The sequence below is a fragment of the Schistocerca cancellata genome, chromosome 12 (genome assembly GCF_023864275.1).
Source record: "Schistocerca cancellata isolate TAMUIC-IGC-003103 chromosome 12, iqSchCanc2.1, whole genome shotgun sequence".
NCBI lineage: Eukaryota > Metazoa > Arthropoda > Insecta > Orthoptera > Acrididae > Schistocerca > Schistocerca cancellata.
Window position 1 is genome coordinate 166,033,637 of NC_064637.1, and position 18,055 is coordinate 166,051,691.

At 36.9% G+C, this 18,055-nt stretch overlaps 1 protein-coding gene across 3 annotated transcripts in view; it reads right to left on the reverse strand.

Moving 5' to 3' along the window:
* LOC126109597 (uncharacterized) overlaps positions 1-17,792 on the reverse strand; it is a 115,842-nt gene extending 98,050 nt beyond the window's left edge. The window contains exons 1-2 of one of the 3 annotated variants that reach the window (XM_049914638.1): positions 17,461-17,791; positions 7,147-7,206 (exon numbers count right to left, since the gene is read on the reverse strand). The gene's annotated coding sequence lies outside the window, so the exon portion shown is untranslated. Of the gene's footprint in view, positions 1-7,146; positions 7,207-17,460 lie in introns of all 3 variants that reach the window. The other 2 variants (XM_049914639.1, XM_049914637.1) reach the window with 2 other exon arrangements.
* Positions 17,793-18,055: the final 263 nt, after the last annotated feature.

Sequence of the window (18,055 nt, forward strand, 5' to 3'; positions counted from 1 at the left end):
CCACGTGATGTAGCAGAGCTCTGGGAGAGAGTACAGGAAGTGACTGCTACAGTCGACGACACAATGCTGGGACGGGTATGGCAAGAATTCGATTACCGTATTGTTGTCTACCACGTCACTCGTGATTCGCGTACCAAATGTTTGTAAAAAAGCTGTCAAAGTTTCTCTTCAAAATGCAATGTGTATGACATCTGTATAATGTTTAGTTATTGTGCAATAAATAATTGAAAGTGTTCCCACACTTTATGTACACCCTGTATTGGTTTAAAAATTTACACTACAATAAACTGCGATAACACATTTAATATAGAGCTTGTTTCACCAGAAATCTTTCTCTTTACTCTTCTGCTCAAAAATTGCTATTATTCTATTAAAGAATTCATTGTGGGCAGTTTCAGTCTGTACAATGCAAATATGGATTTTGTTTTTGTATACTGAATAGTGTAGTATATATTTGCATTAGAGTATCTCAGAAATGTATAAAATTGTGTAAATGTTTGTATTTCTCTTAAAATAATGATCCTTATTGTAAATCTTGATATGTCTCCAATACATCAAATCAAAAGATTTGAAAATTGTATGTTACTAGAAGAATAAATCACATTCACATTTCAGCTAGTGCATAATCCCTCTTCCAGGCTCTTATTTTCCAAATACAAAAGCTTAACAGTTATAGTCACGGTGAAGGTACAAACCCAGGTGTTCGGTTCATTCTTTCATTCTGCTCTGTAGATCTCATCAAGAAGAAAAACATTCATGGATGTGAAACAAGTAAAGGCATACAATAACTAGAGACACAGAAACATCAGAAACTTAAGCTTTGTATTGTATTGTCACCAAACTGTCACTATCCCTTTTAATGCTAGGCATGATTATGGTAGCTAAATTTGGTTAAGGTAATCAGAAAAAAAGCTCTACCCCAAGAGCAGCTCTCAATTAGACTAAACAGATGCTGTTTGTCCAGCGTTGGTAGCTTAATAGTTAGGTGATTACACCAGTTTTTAATATAGTTCTCTAAATTTAAAAATACCGAGTCATGTTTACAACACTGAAATCCTTGTTACGCAACTTTACAATGAACCCTGTTATCTTTCATGTTTCTAAAAGAACTTTTCTATTACCGATATTCAGATTATTTGCAGGAAGTGTGGCTACCAAGGTATTTATTTGAGTTTGTTTTTAATTGTTTGCTATTCCCTATTTATTGCTTTATGTTGGATGGGAGCATGTTGAATATCTTACTACCAGCATACATGACTCCACTCTGGACCCTATACCAGGAGACAAAATCCACAGTAAAATTATTTTTGTGTAGTATTCCAGTTGTGAAAATCAGAGTTATTATTTTCAATGTTAGAAAAACACATTAAAGAGTAAATGTACTGAGAGTGAGTGCAAGAATTCCAGCATCCTTATAAAGTCTTGTGTAAGTTGTGAGATTATCCACTTTACATAATGTTCTTACTGTTCACATATGCTGGATAAATATAATATTTACTTTACACGCACTGTCCCATAAGCTAATGCCATAAGATAGCAATTAGAAAAAAATACGCAAAATACAGAAGCACTTTTGCCTTTATTTATCCATTCATTTACTTATGTGTTTAGAACAACTGGCAAGTCTGGTGCTCTCAGACCCTCACTAATATCTAACCAGACATCCGCAGCATTACATGTGTTAGCAATACTATATAACTAGTACAAGACTAGTACATAATACTTATAACAATAGTAATAGTAACAAACATATGGATTTCTATAAATTTTGGTCTTAGGCCTACAAAAATTGTGTTAAGCACTGCCCGAGTATGTTCTCGTAAAATGTCAATAACTGAATGCCAACAGCACTGAAGGAATCAGATGTCAGAGGAAGAATGAGAAGTAATAGAGAAAGGCTGGCAGATGACACGGAAGTACGAAAATGGAAATAGTGGCATCAATGTGCACTTTGTCAAAATGCTCTGGTACTACAGGCGACTGTGCCTTAATAGGGCCATAAAGTGTATTAGTGCAAGGCTGCAGACTATGCTTATGATCACTGACTTCAGACATGTTGCACTGGCATCAGCTGGAACTACTGACAGGCGGGTCTTCAAAAGGCAGAGCTTACATCCAAACAGGGCTGCAAACGGAAGGTCAGCTGAACTAATTGAGGGAAAGCATAGCGGATGGGTATCAGGTCACACATTGAAATTTTAAATTGGAAATTTGTGGTAAGGTCCTGTGGGATCAAACTGCATCGGTTCCAGGCTTACATACTACTTAAACTAACTTACGCTAAGGACAACACACACACACACACACACACACACACACACACACACACACACACACACACACACACACACACACACACACACACACACCCGTGCCTGAGGGAGGACTCTAATCTCCAAAAGGGGGAACTGAGCGAACTGTGGCAAGGCACCTCAGACCTCACGGCTACCCCGTGTGGCGGCTTACACGTGTTGTCATTCATAGGAGGACTAGGCCTTTTTTTAAATAAACACAGACAACAGGTGCCCTAGCTTAAAAAAGTCCTCATTAGTGTAGAAATAAACTTCTCTAAACAGCTTACAAAAGACAAATTCCATCACAGCAAACAGCTAGCTTATTGGGATTCAGAATCAGAAAGAAGCCACAAGGGCAAGTATCATTGGAATTAATACAGAGCTAACATTCCTTCATCAAAACATTCAGTCAATGAAAATTAAAATACAGCACTTTTGAAGTTCCTTTCTTTGGGGGGGGGGGGGGGGGGATGATCATGTCAAAGAGGAGATAGATAGATAGTTTAAACTCGGACACAATGTTATGGCACTCAGTGATGAAGATATTCTGAAATATCAGATATAGAACGAAGAGATATTGGCATTAAATATAAGTATTTGTGTGTATCGATCACCTAGTGGAAACACAGACTCCTTTTGAAATACATTAACTGAGAATCTGGACAAAGTTTCAATACCAGAGAATGTGAAGACATAATCATAAATGAAAATCTTATGTTCATCTTTTGAATCAGCTGCCCTTGTCATTTATTTTCCACTTTTGCAGTTAAATTATTGGCTATGGGTTCTGCCTTTTTGCAAACGCTCTGTTTTTTCTTTTTACCCAAAATGTTTCAGCACCTCTGTGCCATCATCAGTGGGTTTTTGTTTATTGGAAACTGCAAACAGTGAAAATATTTTAGGTTATAACTGATTAATAAAGTGAGACCTAAAGGAAGTTTTTGTTTGTTTTGCTTCTTACCGTGGCTTTACATTATTTGGATTTGCATGACCAACTGTATGGTGTCCTGCACTGGTAGCTTGCCATCTGCAAACCAAACGCAAATGTAAATTTCATCGGCGAGTTAACACACCACTTGGCTTTTAAAACTCATATTTTGTTGTGACAGAACCTTCTTCTTTTAAGTTCTAAGGACACTGCACATAAATATTAGTGTACTTTGTGTAGTTTCTTTCTTTATAAATGTCTTTTTTCTTCGCAAAATGCGGTGATCACTGTGGTGTTGTTTCTTAACGCTATTGACATTCATTTGTTCCCAAGAGAATTGGGTGCCGAATTTGAAGTTTGTTTACTTTTCTCTCCATTTCTGTGTGTGTGTGTGTGTGTGTGTGTGTGTGTGTGTGTGTGTGTGTGTGTGTGTTTAAGTTTCTTTAGCTGTTTGTGTTGTCTTTTCTGCAAAGGTCAATGTGTTAAATAATGTACCTTTACAGAGTGTTTCAATTTGTTTAGAACTTGATTCCCTTCTCCTATTGCCTTCTGTATGTGGAAGTCCTCTTCTGTTGTCAGTTTTTGGTATAGGCTGTGGCTGGATTTCAGTATTTCCAAATCTGTTGCTACTGTGGCTGGGTGGTGGTTATGGGCTATTAGGTGGTCAGCAAATGTACTATGGGTGCTGTTACTTTTTAGTGCTCTGAGGTGTTCTGAGTATCTTACTTTAAAGTTCATGTATGTTTGTCCTACTGGTGTTTCATGTGAGTTCAAATATTACTTATCTGTTGAATTTAGCTATGGGTGTCTCCTGTGTTCCGAGTTTTTTCTGTATTGTATTGTTTTCCTGTATTGTATTTGAAGTCCCTGTTTCTTCAATATGTTGAATTTTCTGTGAACTATTTTGTTATCATAGGTGAGCATGTACCAATTTGTTTTGTGTTTGTGTTTTTGTTGTTGTAATGTTGTGTCTTGCATGCAGTCATTGTTTGTATGTTGTGTTGATCTGTGTTGTGTAAGATTTTGTGTGTGTTATGCTTTTGTTTCTTTTCTGTTTACAAATTTGTTGGTTTACTTTCTCTGCCATGTGGGACTTGTAATCATTTTCCTCTGCTATCTGTTTTGCTGTGTTTAGATTCTGTGTGTAATTCTGTTTGCTTACGGATGTTTGTTCGGTCTGTGGAGCAGGAATCTCAAGCTTGCTTGCGTGCCACCATTGACACATTGTGAACAGTGGTGCGCACGGATGTCGGTTTCCCGAATATTCCGAAATCGTGGGTGGTGTTTGTTTTTCGTATGGTGAGGTCCAGGAAATTTAGTGTTTTGTCTGTTTCTGTTTCTAATGTCAAGTGAGTTTTTGGGTGTAAGTTGTTTATTTCCTTGTGTAGCTGTTCTGTATGTGTTTGTGGTTCATCAATTAGGCATATTATGTCATCAGTGTAATGGTACCAGTAGATGACTTTCTAATTTTTTTGGTCTTATGTGTGTGAAGATCCTATTCTTTTGTGCCGTTATGGTCTTGAATAGGTTTGCTACTTCTTTAATGTGTGAGACTGCTGTGTTTCTTCGTTGTTTTAGTCTCTTTATGGTGACCTCGATTGTTTCAGTTATTGGAACGGAAGTGTACACTGGTGCGATATCAAATGATATGATGCTTGCTGTATCTGGTATTTCTATGTTCTCGGTTCTCTCTACTAGTTGGATTGAGTTCTCTAGGTTTCTGTTGTTTTCAAAAATGTATATGTTCTTTAGTAATGCGTGTGTGTATTCTGGGGTAGGTGGTATGATGGAGTGTTTCTGAAGTCAATGACTGTTCTTTGTGCACTTTTGGTAGGGATTTTTGAGTGGGCGCCTTTGGAAATTGTGTCTTTCATTTTATCTGGGCTATTGAGGACATATATTTAATGTTTTTTAGTGTTTATTGGTTGTTTCTCTGATATCTTGCTGTTGGGTCACTGGTCAGTTTGGTGATGTTGTTGTACTTCAAAACACTAATGTTTTATCTATCAATTCCTTTTCATTCATAATCACAGTGATATTCCCTTTGTCTGCCCTTGTTAGCATGGGATTGTTTTGTTTTAATTTTTGTTTTAGTTTTTTGGCTGTGTTTTCCTCTGGTGTTTCTTCATTACAGATTATGGTTGATTTGTTTGTTTTGATTATTTGTTATTTCTGCAGCAACTAATTCCATTGTGAAGTTTTCATTAAAATTTGGTGTACCCAGTCTTTCTTTTTCTTTTAAAATACGTTCAGGAACATATTCTACTATGAGATCTTCTATTGTTTTATGTGAGACATGTGTGTCAATGTTGCACTGTGGTTCTTTTTCCAGTAGGCTTTTTTCTCATTCGGCGATATTAATGTCGGTTAGGTTGATGATTTTGTCATGGAATTGTTGTTTTTGAATAGCAAGCTTCAGATTCATGCTCCACAAATTGAACAGAACACTCATAAGCAAACAGAATTACACGCAGGACCTGAACACAATGAAGCAGATAGCAGAGGAAAATGATTACAAGTACCACATGATAGAGAAATTAAACCAACAAATTTGTAAACAGAACACAACACACACAAAAAACCATACACAATGCAGATCGACACAACATACAAACAATGACCACATGTAAAACACACACATTAAACGAAATGGCACATAATCACTCACAATAACAAAATTGTCCACATGATATTCAACAACAGGGACTTCAAATAGGATACAGGACAGGCAATACAACACATGAAAACCTCACAACACAGAAGATACCTACAGATAAATTCAACAGGTCAGATATATATGAACTCACATGAAACACCTGTCAATCAGTATACGTAGTACGGATATGTACGAACTTTAAAACAAGATACTCAGAACAACTCAGAGCACTGAAAAGTAACAGCACCCACAGTACATTTGCTGACCACCTAATAGCCCATTACCACACCCCAGCCACAATAGAAACAGATACAAAATACTGAAATCCAGCCACAACCTATACCGCAAACTGACAACTGAAGAGGGCTTCCACATACAGAAGGAAATAGCAGAAGGGAATAAAGTTCTAAATGAATTTAAACACTCTGTAAAGACACATTATTTAACACTTAAAAGGAACTTTACAGAAAAGACAACGCAAAAAGCTAAAGGAACTCTTAACACACACACACACACACACACACACACACACACACACACACACACACACACACACACACATTCAAATTCAGCACCATATTCTCTCGGGACAAATGAGCGTGAAGGAGTTAGGAAACACAACGAAGTGTTCAATGAGATTTGCGAAGTAAACAGGCATTTATAAAGAAAGCAACTACACAGGTATGTGCTCACAGTGTTCTTCACCTACAGCCTAGATCTCACATCTCCTAACTTCCATCCGTTTGACCCAATGAAGGATGGACTCTGCGGGAAGCGGTACATTCATGATGGGGAGGTTATTGATGCATCAAGACGTTGGCTCCAATGTCGACCAGTAGAGTACCATGCAGGCATACAGACCCTCTCAGTAAGATGGTGTAATGCCATCGCAATTGGAGATTATGTTGAATAATAGGGTTTTGAAACCGAAAGAGTGGAGGGTAATATGGGGTATTGGGATCCTGAATAATACCAATCTGCTTGCAGAAAAAAAATGTCGCATTTAACATGATGAATTGTATTAAAATGATTAGAGTGCCCATAGTGGCAACATGAGTAAATAATACTGACTATGAACTAATAAAGTTAATCTTGGCTGTACTTGTATTACTGCTACTACCACCACTAATAGTGATGATGATTATAATATTAATAATAACAGTAATCATAATATGAGTATTAACAATTATACAGGCAAAGCATTTTGGCACGTCAAAATCACATTTTTTAAAAGTCAAGAGATGTGTTCAGTTGCTGATGAAACTTACATTTACATAAGTTGGTTTGCAGATGACACGCTATCAGTGCAGGATACCATACAGTTGGTCCTGCAAAACCATATAATGTAAAATCACTGTAAGAAGCAAAACAAACAAAAACTTTCTTTAGGCCTCACTTTGTTAAATCAGTTATAACCTAAAATATTTTTGCTGTTTACAGTTACTAATAAACAAAAACCCACTGTTGTGGCACAGAGGTGCTGAAACATGTTTGGTCAAAAGAAAAAACAGTGTGTTTGGAAAAAAGGTGGAACCCATGTGCTACAATTTAACTGCAAATGCGGAAAGAAGGGACAAGAGCTGCAGATTCAAAAGATAAATATTTCATGGTCCAGCCAGGCATTCCCCAGCAGGCTCTACAATAAATATATAAGCACCTTAATGAAACTGCAGAAAACAGCCTTCAGCATAAAGTTTAATAAAAATTGTATAACCCATAATGTAATTTCAGACTATATTAAAAAAAAAAAAAAAATCTCTGTAAATAGCGTGTCATCTGTACCAAGTAAAGCGGAAAGGAAGGCCGAGATTATATGGCTAGAACATGAAATTAGGGAACTACACACTAAAAAACAGTTACTTGAAAATGAACTTCACAAAATACATTAGAATTGGCCAATAAATTTGCAATATCAGCTCAGTTTGACGAAATAACAGAGAGAGAAAAGGCACACATACAGCAGATAATGCAAGAAGAACGAAATAAACAAAACAAAAAACTAAACAGCTGAGGCACAGCCGCTAGAAACAGTCACCACAACCAAAAACAGCTATTCCATGACAGAATCATCAACTTGCTCGACATTAATCTTACAGAACAAGAAAAAGGCCTGCTGGATAAAAGCCCGTAACACAACATTAACACACACATCACATAAAACAATACAAGACATCATAACAGAATCTGAACACATTATAAAAGAAAAAGAAAGACTGGGTAGACCAAATTTTAATGCAAACTTTACAAGGGAATTAGTTGCTGCAGAGATAACACAGATAATAATAACACAGAAATCCAACATAATCTCTAATGAAAAAACACCAAAGGAAACCACATCACTAAACTGACCAATGACCCAACAGCAAGATATCAGAAAAATATCCAGAAAATATTAGGAATACATTCTCAATAGGCCGGATAAAATGAAAGACACAAAAAACCAATCCCTACCAAAGGTGCACAAAAAACATACCCTTTAAGGCCAGTTATAGACTTCAGAAATACTCCATAATACCACCCAGCCCAACATACACAAACATTACTAAAAAACGAACACTTTTAAAAACAACAGAAAACTAGAGAACTCAATCCAGGTAGTAGAGAGCATCAAGAACATAGACATACCAGATACAGCAAGCCTCATATCATTTGATGTTGCATCAGTGTACACTTCTGTTCCAATAAATGAAACAATCGATAAGATTAAAACAATCAAAAAGACTAAAACAACAAAGAAACACAGCAGTCTCGCACATTAATGAAGTAGCAACCATATTCAAGACCATAATGGCACAAAAGAATAGGATCTTCACACACATAAGACCAAAAAAATACAGAGTCATACACTGGTACCAATACACTGATGACATAATATGCCTAATTGATGAACCACACACACGTACAGAACAGCTACACAAGGAAATAAACAACTTACACCCAAAAATTCACTTGACATTAGAAACAGAAATAGACAAAACACTAAATTTCCTGGACCTCGCCATATGAAAAACAAATGCCACCTACGATTTCGGAATATTCAGGTAACTGACATCCATGAGCACCACCATTCATAATCTGTCAATGGTGGCACACAAACAAGCTTAAGATTCCTGCTCCACAGACTGAACAAACATCTGTAAGCAAACAAAATTATACACAGGAGCTAAACACAATGAAACAGAGAGCAAAGAAAAATGGTTACAAGTCCCACATGGCAGAGAAATTAAACCAACAAATTTGTAAACAGAAAAGGAGTCAACGGAAGCGTCCGATTCCACCCGTTGGCTTTGACCCGTGACGTAAGGCTGTTGTGGTGTGTGACATCACAACGGCACGGAGTTTAGTTTGTGAGAGTGGTGTGTTTGTAGGTGTCATTTTGATGTGATAGGTGGTGCTCTCTGGTGGTGTGTTCATGGGTAGCGTGGTATGTGACGTATGGGGTTCATTTGATGGTAGCATTGCACGTGTATGGTATCAGTGGTGACTGTGCTTTCAGCGGAATATTTTTCAGTGAGTTAATGATTTTGGTTTTATATGTCGATGTTATTGTAGTTTTTCTCTGTTCATCATGTGTGAATTTTGGTAAATTTCTTTGTTTATGTCTTTGGTAGGTATAGATAAGACTGACAAGTCAATAGTTTTCGGTTGTCCATGATGATGGGGGACAGTGCGTAGTCTCTAATAAAATTTATTCAGCTATTCGACCTGTTGGCTGAAGTCGTGAAGTGTTCAGCGTGTTGTGAAGAAATGAGGCTTACTAAAGTTCCGGCGTCTTGGACCAGGGACGGCTATATGTGGAGATGTCTTAAGGATAACTTATGGCGCTCTGTTAGGTGAGGTTCCTGGTTCAAGAAATCTATGTTGGGCATGTGAGAAATTGTGTTAATGACATATCATTTTTGTTATAAATCCTCTAACAGTATCTGTGCGCATGAGGCAGGTGTGAGTGTGGGAACAGTGCTTGATTGGCATTCTTATTGTCATGAGGTGTGTGCTGAATACATAAGCTAATAGTAGTATCCATGTACAGATCTCCAAAGGGAAGCATTAATATATTTTTAGAAAAAATGGAGATGCGAGTGAATTAAGTAATATTAAATGGCTACACTATGATATTGCAATAGGAGGTGATTTGAATGCTGATTTTGATGTTACTAAATGTAAGGGTAGTGTTGCAGATCTGGAAAACTTACTAAGACAATACAATTTACATCATGTTAATAACAGGCCCACAAGAAACAAAGCATGTTTAGATAACATCTTTGTAAACTTCAAGACCACTGAAAACACATGCGAAGTTGTAGTGTTCCCATTCTCTGACCATGACTCCGTATCTCTAAATTATGCAATTAAAATTCCCATCAATAGGAGCAATGCAAACAGACCTGTCCCAACAGTTGTGATTACCAGACCCGTAACTGAGGATAAAATTAACACATTTCGCAATTCCCTTGCTGACAGAGACTGGTTTGGCCATTGTAGTGTCGATCGACATTACACTTCAAGTAATGACCTGCCAGCCAAAATAATATTTGATAGATTTTTTAATGCATTCTTGACCCTATTTAACTATAGTATTCCCATAAAGAAAATCAAAATGATGGACAGCAGCCACAAATCCAGATCTCAAAACAGACAAAATATATGGTACACTAAACAGCTGACAGATCTAAAGAAAGAAGTTTTGTTACTGTACAACATATACAATAGTATGAAGTCTGACTGTGCCAAATCAGCCTATGTGGAATGCAGGAATAAACACAAAAAAGCCATCCTGCAGGCCAAAAAAACCTACAATGCCAACAGCATACATAATTCCACCAATAAATGCAAAACCGCTTGGAAAGTAATTAACAGTGCTGCCACAGATACTAAAAAAGACAAAATTAATATCCCACCACAAACACTCAATGAGTTTTTTATTAATTCAGTGAAAGAAATAGGAGACGCAATTATCAAACCAGACATTAGTCCATCTGAGTTACTCTCCCAAAATTGGGGTAGACAGTCACTAAATACAAGCATGCTAACCTTCTCCGAAGTAACGCCTAGATATGTACAAGGGGTCATAAAACAACTGAAATCATCTGATAGCTCAGATATATATAGCATATCATGCAACCTGCTAAAAAAAGTGTGCGATTGCATTCTGTACCCTTTAACCCATTGCATAAACAAGTGCTTACTTGAGGGATATTTTCCTGATGAGTTAAAACTGTCTAGGGTCGTCCCAGTATACAAAAAGGGAGATATAGACTCTCCATCTAGTTACAGGCCTATTTCAATAGTACCCGCATTCTCCAAGGTAATAGAATGCATCATGTACCAACAATTATCATCTCACTTTGAGAATCTAGGAATAATTAATGCTACACAATATGGGTTTAGGAAGAAACTGTCAACCATTGATGCAATCAACACGGTAGTCAGTTACATCCTCAAAGTTTTTGAGAACAAAGGCTTTGCTCAGGTCTCATTCTGTGACCTAAGCAAGGCCTTCGACTGTGTTGAGCACACGCCACTACTAGAGAAACTAGAATTCTATGGCATCAAAGGAAACAGTCTGAGACTATTAAAAGCTTACCTCAACAACCGTAAACGGTAGTTTGTGTTGGTAAGGAAATGTCAAACATAGAACATGTTAAAGTAGGTGTGCCTCAGGGATCTGTACTGGGGCCCTTCCTGTTTCTGATAATGATCAATGACCTCCCCTCGTTTATTAGATCCACTGTATTGTATGCAGATGATACGACTTTTCTTCATAGCAGTAACAATTTTAATGATCTTAAAACCTGTGCTGAAAATACACTCACTAATGCAGCATATTGGTTCAGAGCAAATGGTTTCCTGCTAAATTAAAATAAAACTCAGCAGATAATCTTCACTCTAAGAGACAAGCCACTATCTGATGACCCTAGTTCTGTTAAATTCCTGGGAGTTTATTTAGACGAAAAGTTATCCTGGGGCCAACATGTAAACTATATTAGTAGTAAGCTATCTAGAGTAATTTATTTATTAAGACAACTCAGAAATTGTGTACCTGAAACATACATCAGATCATCTTATTTTGCATTTTTCCAAAGTATAATATCCTATGGCATTATCTTGTGGGGTAACTGTAGTCATACACAAGACAGCCTATTATTGCAGAAGAAAGCCATTAGGATAATTACAAATTCTTCACATAAGGCTCACTGCAAACCCTTATTTACCAAACAAAAAATTATGACTGTAATAAACCTCTATGTATACAATGTCTTAATCTTTACGAAGAAGAACCTACAAGATGTGAAACGTAGAGAAAATGTACATTGTTACAACACAAGAATCATCAAACACATATACACGCCTTACCACAGACTATCAAAATCAATAAATAGCTATGAAGTCACAGGGCACAAACTATTTAATAACCTGCCACATGCCATACAGGATCTTCCTGAACATACATTCAAAGAAAGACTGCATGAATGGTTTATTGCCCACCCATTCTATGATATCAATGAATTCTTCAACTGTAAAATGCAGTAATCCAACAGATGACCCACTGTACATTTATTGTAATATAAGCTAAAATATTTCAGTAGTCAATACCTTATCACACTGTATTATAAATTGTAACTTCATTTGACGTTGTCAACTGCTGTAATGGCCTAAAGACAATAAAAATCTTTATTATTATTATTATTATTATTATTATTATTATTATTATTACATTAAGTACACGGGTAGGTTGGGTGAGCCTGGTGTTGTTGTGGAGATAGGTAAGTCGCAGTTTGGGAAGAGAAAGTTTGGGAGGGGTAAGTCTTTGGTTGGTTTATGAATGTTGGGGGGGCTGTGGTATCGAGGGTGGGGGTGGGTGGGGGGGTTCAGAATGTGTATTTAGGGTTTTGGAGTATTAAGTGTGGTGATAGTTTTCAGATCTATAGCATGGTATCGGTAGTTGCTGTTGACCTATATAGGTCAAGGGAAGTGATCAATTCCAGAGGATTTTTTTTTTTTGTGTAGTGGAATTTGGGAAGGTTGAGGGGGTCTTGTTATTTTAGCGTTTTTTTTTTTTTTTTTTTCATTTGGTGTAGTGGCGTGTATTTATATTTAATTTGTCCCCACCCCAAAACCCCCAATTTCCCCCACTTGTCCCGTTAGTTTTATTATATTTTTGGAGGAATATCTGTTTGGTGGTTTTTCGACCTATTTTCGTGTTTGTTGTGATGTTTACGTGATGACGTCATAGGAGCAGTATGGGAGTTGTTGTGAATGGCTGTTTCTGCCATATTGGTGACGTCACAGGTCAAAGCAGAGGGGTGGAATCTGACGCTTCCATTATCCCCAGAAAAGGAACAAAAGCACAACACACACAAAAACTTACACAACACAGATCAACACAACATACAAACAATACCACGCATTATCTGCAGTTGAGCTATATAGGTCAAGGGAAATGTCCGATTCCTGTAGTTTTGTTGGTGTAGCGGAATTCTGTAATTTAATTATTTCGGGGTATTATTTGTTTTGGAATGATACAGTGTTTTTTTATTGTTGCATATTTAGCTTGTCCCCACACTGAAGCCTCAATTTTCTGTGATTGTACCATTAGCTTAATTTCATTTTTGGAGTGTGACATTACTGTGTCATATTTATTTCTGTTCACATTTGTTGGCATTTTTTATTTCTGTTCACGTTTGTTGGCACATGTACGTAGTGCCATCAGTGTTATCACTTTGTATACACTGGAAGTAGCTGTTTCCATTATATTGATGATGTCATGCGTCAAAGCAGATGGGTGGAATAAGCTGCTTCTGTAACCCCCAAAATTGTCCACAGAATATTCAACATATTGAAGAAACAAGAACTTCAAATAGGATACATGGCAGACAATACAAGAGAGAAAAAAATTCATAACACAGGTGCATTCAAGATATCAGGAATATGTGAACACCTGCCAATCAATATACATAGGACAAACATGCAGGAACACCTCAGAGCACTAAAAAGTAACAGCAGCCCTAATACATTTGCCGACCACCTAATAGCCCATAACCACCACCCAGCCACAGTAGCAACAGATTTGAAAATATTAAAATCCAGCCACGGCCTATATCGCAAACTGACAACAGAAGATGACTTCCACATACAGAAGGCAGAGAAAAGTAAACAAACTTCAAATTCAGCACCCAATTCTCTTGGGAACAAATGAATGTCAATAGCGTTAAGAAACAACACAGTGATCACCGCATTTTGTGAAGTAAAAGGAGGTTTATAATGAAAGAAACTACACAAAGTACACTAATATTTGTGTGCAGTGTCCTTGGAACTTACAAGAAGAAGGTTCTGTCACAACAAAATGTGAGTTTTAAAAGCCAAGTGATGTGTTAACTCGCTGATGAAATTTACATTTACATCATTTGGTTTGCAGATGCCAAGCTATCAGTGCAGGACACCATACAGTTGGTCCTGCAAAGGCACGTAATGTAAAATCATGGTAAGAAGCAAAACAAACAAAAACTTCCTTTAGGTCTCACTTTATTAATCAGTTATAACCTAAAATATTTTCACTGATTGTAGTTTCCAATAAACAAAAACCCATTGATGATGACACAGAGGTGCTGAAACATTTTGGGTAAAGAGAAAAAACAGTGTGTTTGCAAAACGGCAGGACCCATATCCTATAAAATCTTATGGACAAAGGCAGTAACAGTCTCAAACATTCTCCATAGTTTTGGCTTTTTCCAGTGAAAAATTTGTCAACAGCAGAAAAAGTGTGACAAAAAGTATCAGTAATTGATCATGTTGTTACAAGCATAGAAAGGGATCACTGAGTTGTACATGTAAACCATCCTTGATGCTCTTTTATCATTTTTGCCAGTTAATAAAGGTAAAACCTGCAATGCCTTGGATAAGCTCCCACCACCAGCGGTGCTAATCTGCAAAAGAGTTCTTACACACACACACACACACACACACACACACACACACACACACACACACACACACACAAATTCTCCAAGTTCTATACAATATTTAGACTATTCTTATTTCCACATTGACAGCGATGAAAAAACAAGTCAATACAGTAACAGCAGGATGAGTAAGTACTCCCCAGAGCAAGGAGTATCTCAATATCATATAGTGAGCCAGAGTTCCAAAACAGTTATTAAAGATTCAAAATGATTTAAAACATTTAATAAGGTCTTGCTTGCCATAAACAGCCAGCAAATGACAAAAAAACTAAATTCTGGGAAAAAACAAGACACAGAATCACAATAAATTACAGGTAAGAGACTGAGTTAGGTTGACAGTTGGAACACACAAGCTAGCAAATTTTGTGAATGAATATTTTCAGGAATAGCAGAGAGACAACAACAAAAATTTCTAAAATCACATTACTCCAATAAAAAAATTACACAGCAAGTACAATAATGAATTTAGGAAAACAGTACAAAAATTAAAAATAAGAAGTCAGTAACCATAATGAGATTCCATTCTATGCACTTAAAGAATGCATAGGTAATATACAAGCCCCATTAACTGACATAGTACGTGTTTTCAACTCACGTAACTTTCCACAGAACTTGAAACAGACAAGTATTGTGCCTCTACTAAAGAAAGGTGATGCAGAAGACACAGAAAATTACAAGCCCACTTCTCAAAAATAATACAATCCATTACAAAGGACAGACTAATAAATGACCTCCTCTATGAAGCATAGTTTGAATCTAGAAGTGCAGAACTGGCCACAGCAGTTTGCAGAAGTGGTACTTCATGCACTACACATCGATGGATGTGTCACTGGTGTAATTTTCAATCTATCAAAGGCCTCTGATAACATTCCACTTAAAAAACTATAATCATTAGGGATAAGAGGAGTTGCCAATTATTCTTTCCATTCATATCTGCATAACAGGGTCCAAAGGACAGAGGCAACACAGACTTCAAATAAAGCAAAATTTTTATGATATATTAACATATGAGATCCTTTGGGTAGCACCTTAGGAGCAATATTGTTTTTTATGTAGGCCTACATCAATGACTATCCAGACGATGTTAGAGATGGAGAAATAATTCATTTTGCTGACCACAGCAACACTGAAATCACAAAACACTAAAACTCCTATCACAGATAGCAAATGAAACCATAGAGTAAGTTTATAATCGGTTATCTTGCAATAAACCTACACTCAATATACAGAAGAAAATTAGCATATAGGCCCTACTTTGCTTAAACGTGTCAAATAAATCTACAAAATTATATGTGACTGAAAAGTCATAGATTGTACAACAAATACAAAACTTTTAGGAATTAATATTGACTGTCCCCTTAAATGGAATGAATACACAAATACACCATCAATGCAAATGTAATCATCATGGTATGCCCTTAGTATCCTGTTGTCAGTGTGTAACAGACAACACTTACAGTTTCATATTATATGCACTCAATTTTTAGCTATGGAGTCATTTTTTGATTCCCATATACAGTGACACAGCCTTCAAACTACAGGAAAGTGCCATTATAATAATAACAACTGAAAGCAGCAATTGAGCTCCCTGTACAGATCCGTTTAAAGCAGGGAATTCAAAGTGCACCATAGCTCATAAATGCTTCAACCTTTTCCACCTAAACTGTCTACATAAGAAATTTCTCGTTTGTATTCCTCTCAATTTCTCTCACTGTGATTGCACTGGCTGTTAAGAATTCTGGATTATAACACTCTCATTTTATAATCTATACCCAACCCTATTAAATGTATTTTACAGTTTACATTTTCACTTCATGGTCATATTAACCATCAACTATTGATTCTATGTCTGAATCACTACAGGTTGACTTCACAGACAGGCAAAGATGCTCCAGTTACAATTGCATAACCTTATTAATGCTGTCAGTAGCTGCTGGCCCGTAAACTATCAGTACTACATGCTTGTGAATTTCCTGAATGCTGTGGCACTGCATTCAGAGAGCTCTTCAACATAATGCTCAATAATCTGTAGTGTCGAGCGCGTTCGGCCTGTATAAAATTTTCTTGCCTGTGCAGATTTGGGATAATCGCATTTGCGTAATGTTGGTTGGCAATGAGTTTTCTGTTTTGTTGGGCTTAATTTTGCTGTCGGAAGATCATTGAAATTTGCAATTCATTGTCAAGTCTCAGTTCTGCGTTTCTTTGATACATTTCTGTTCTACGACTTAGAAGTTAAAGGCGGTTTTCGTTTCTGATCCTGAGTTTAAGCAGCTTATATGTCACCTTTTTTAAAAGTGTTGACTACTGTCATCCAAACACGCTACTGTCGTAAAAATTTATTTCTTACAAACTGTAGTCGAGAAACAAAAGTTAGCTACACAAACATGAAACAAGGTGACAGTCACCCAAGAGTATAATGTAAGGTTAGACATCTCCAAATTTTCACAGAATTTTTTTTTAAACATATAATACGATTATCCAAAACTTAGGTTTACACTGCCCAACACAGAAAACCCTGTTACCCTTATTTAATTCCCTGATCTGTGGATCATTTACACAATAATTGCTAATTATATGGAAGGTTTAGAAAATTCTTAAACTAATTGCGGATTCGCAACGAACCTTTCAGGCGTTGTAATTTTCAGGCTATGGTACGACGTGTTGGTTTTTAAATTAGAGACACCAACATAGGGCTAGTGAAGCACTACTGTCAACTTAGTTTACGTCCTTCTCCAACAATTACGTTAAACTCAATCATTGTACACTGGCGGCTGTTTTCTTATGCCACGATATAACTACCAACTATCTACAAATACTTTTCGCCACAATGCACAATTTTTCACTGTGCTGGAAAATGATTGTCTCCTATCATATACGTCACAATTTCGAAGAAATACTTCCCCCTCCATTTCCCTAAGTTGTTTACCCCGCCGCCGCAAACTGTCAACTTCTTTGTAAAAAGTGGAACTCCTGTGGAAGTCTCTCGTAAACGCAGGAGTATTTCTACTCTGGCCAAAGCTGAAGCCGAACAGTTACTTTTATTTAATTAATTTATTTTTGCATCTTGCATGACAGTATTTAGCACAGACATTAGTCTGTGCTATTTAGCATGTAGGTAAAACTAAGAGGAGACGGCATTACGAGTTACGCGCTGCAGACTGTTTTGAAGCCGGCGCCGCCATGTTAGATGCCCCAAACATTAGCAGCCCCTAAGCTC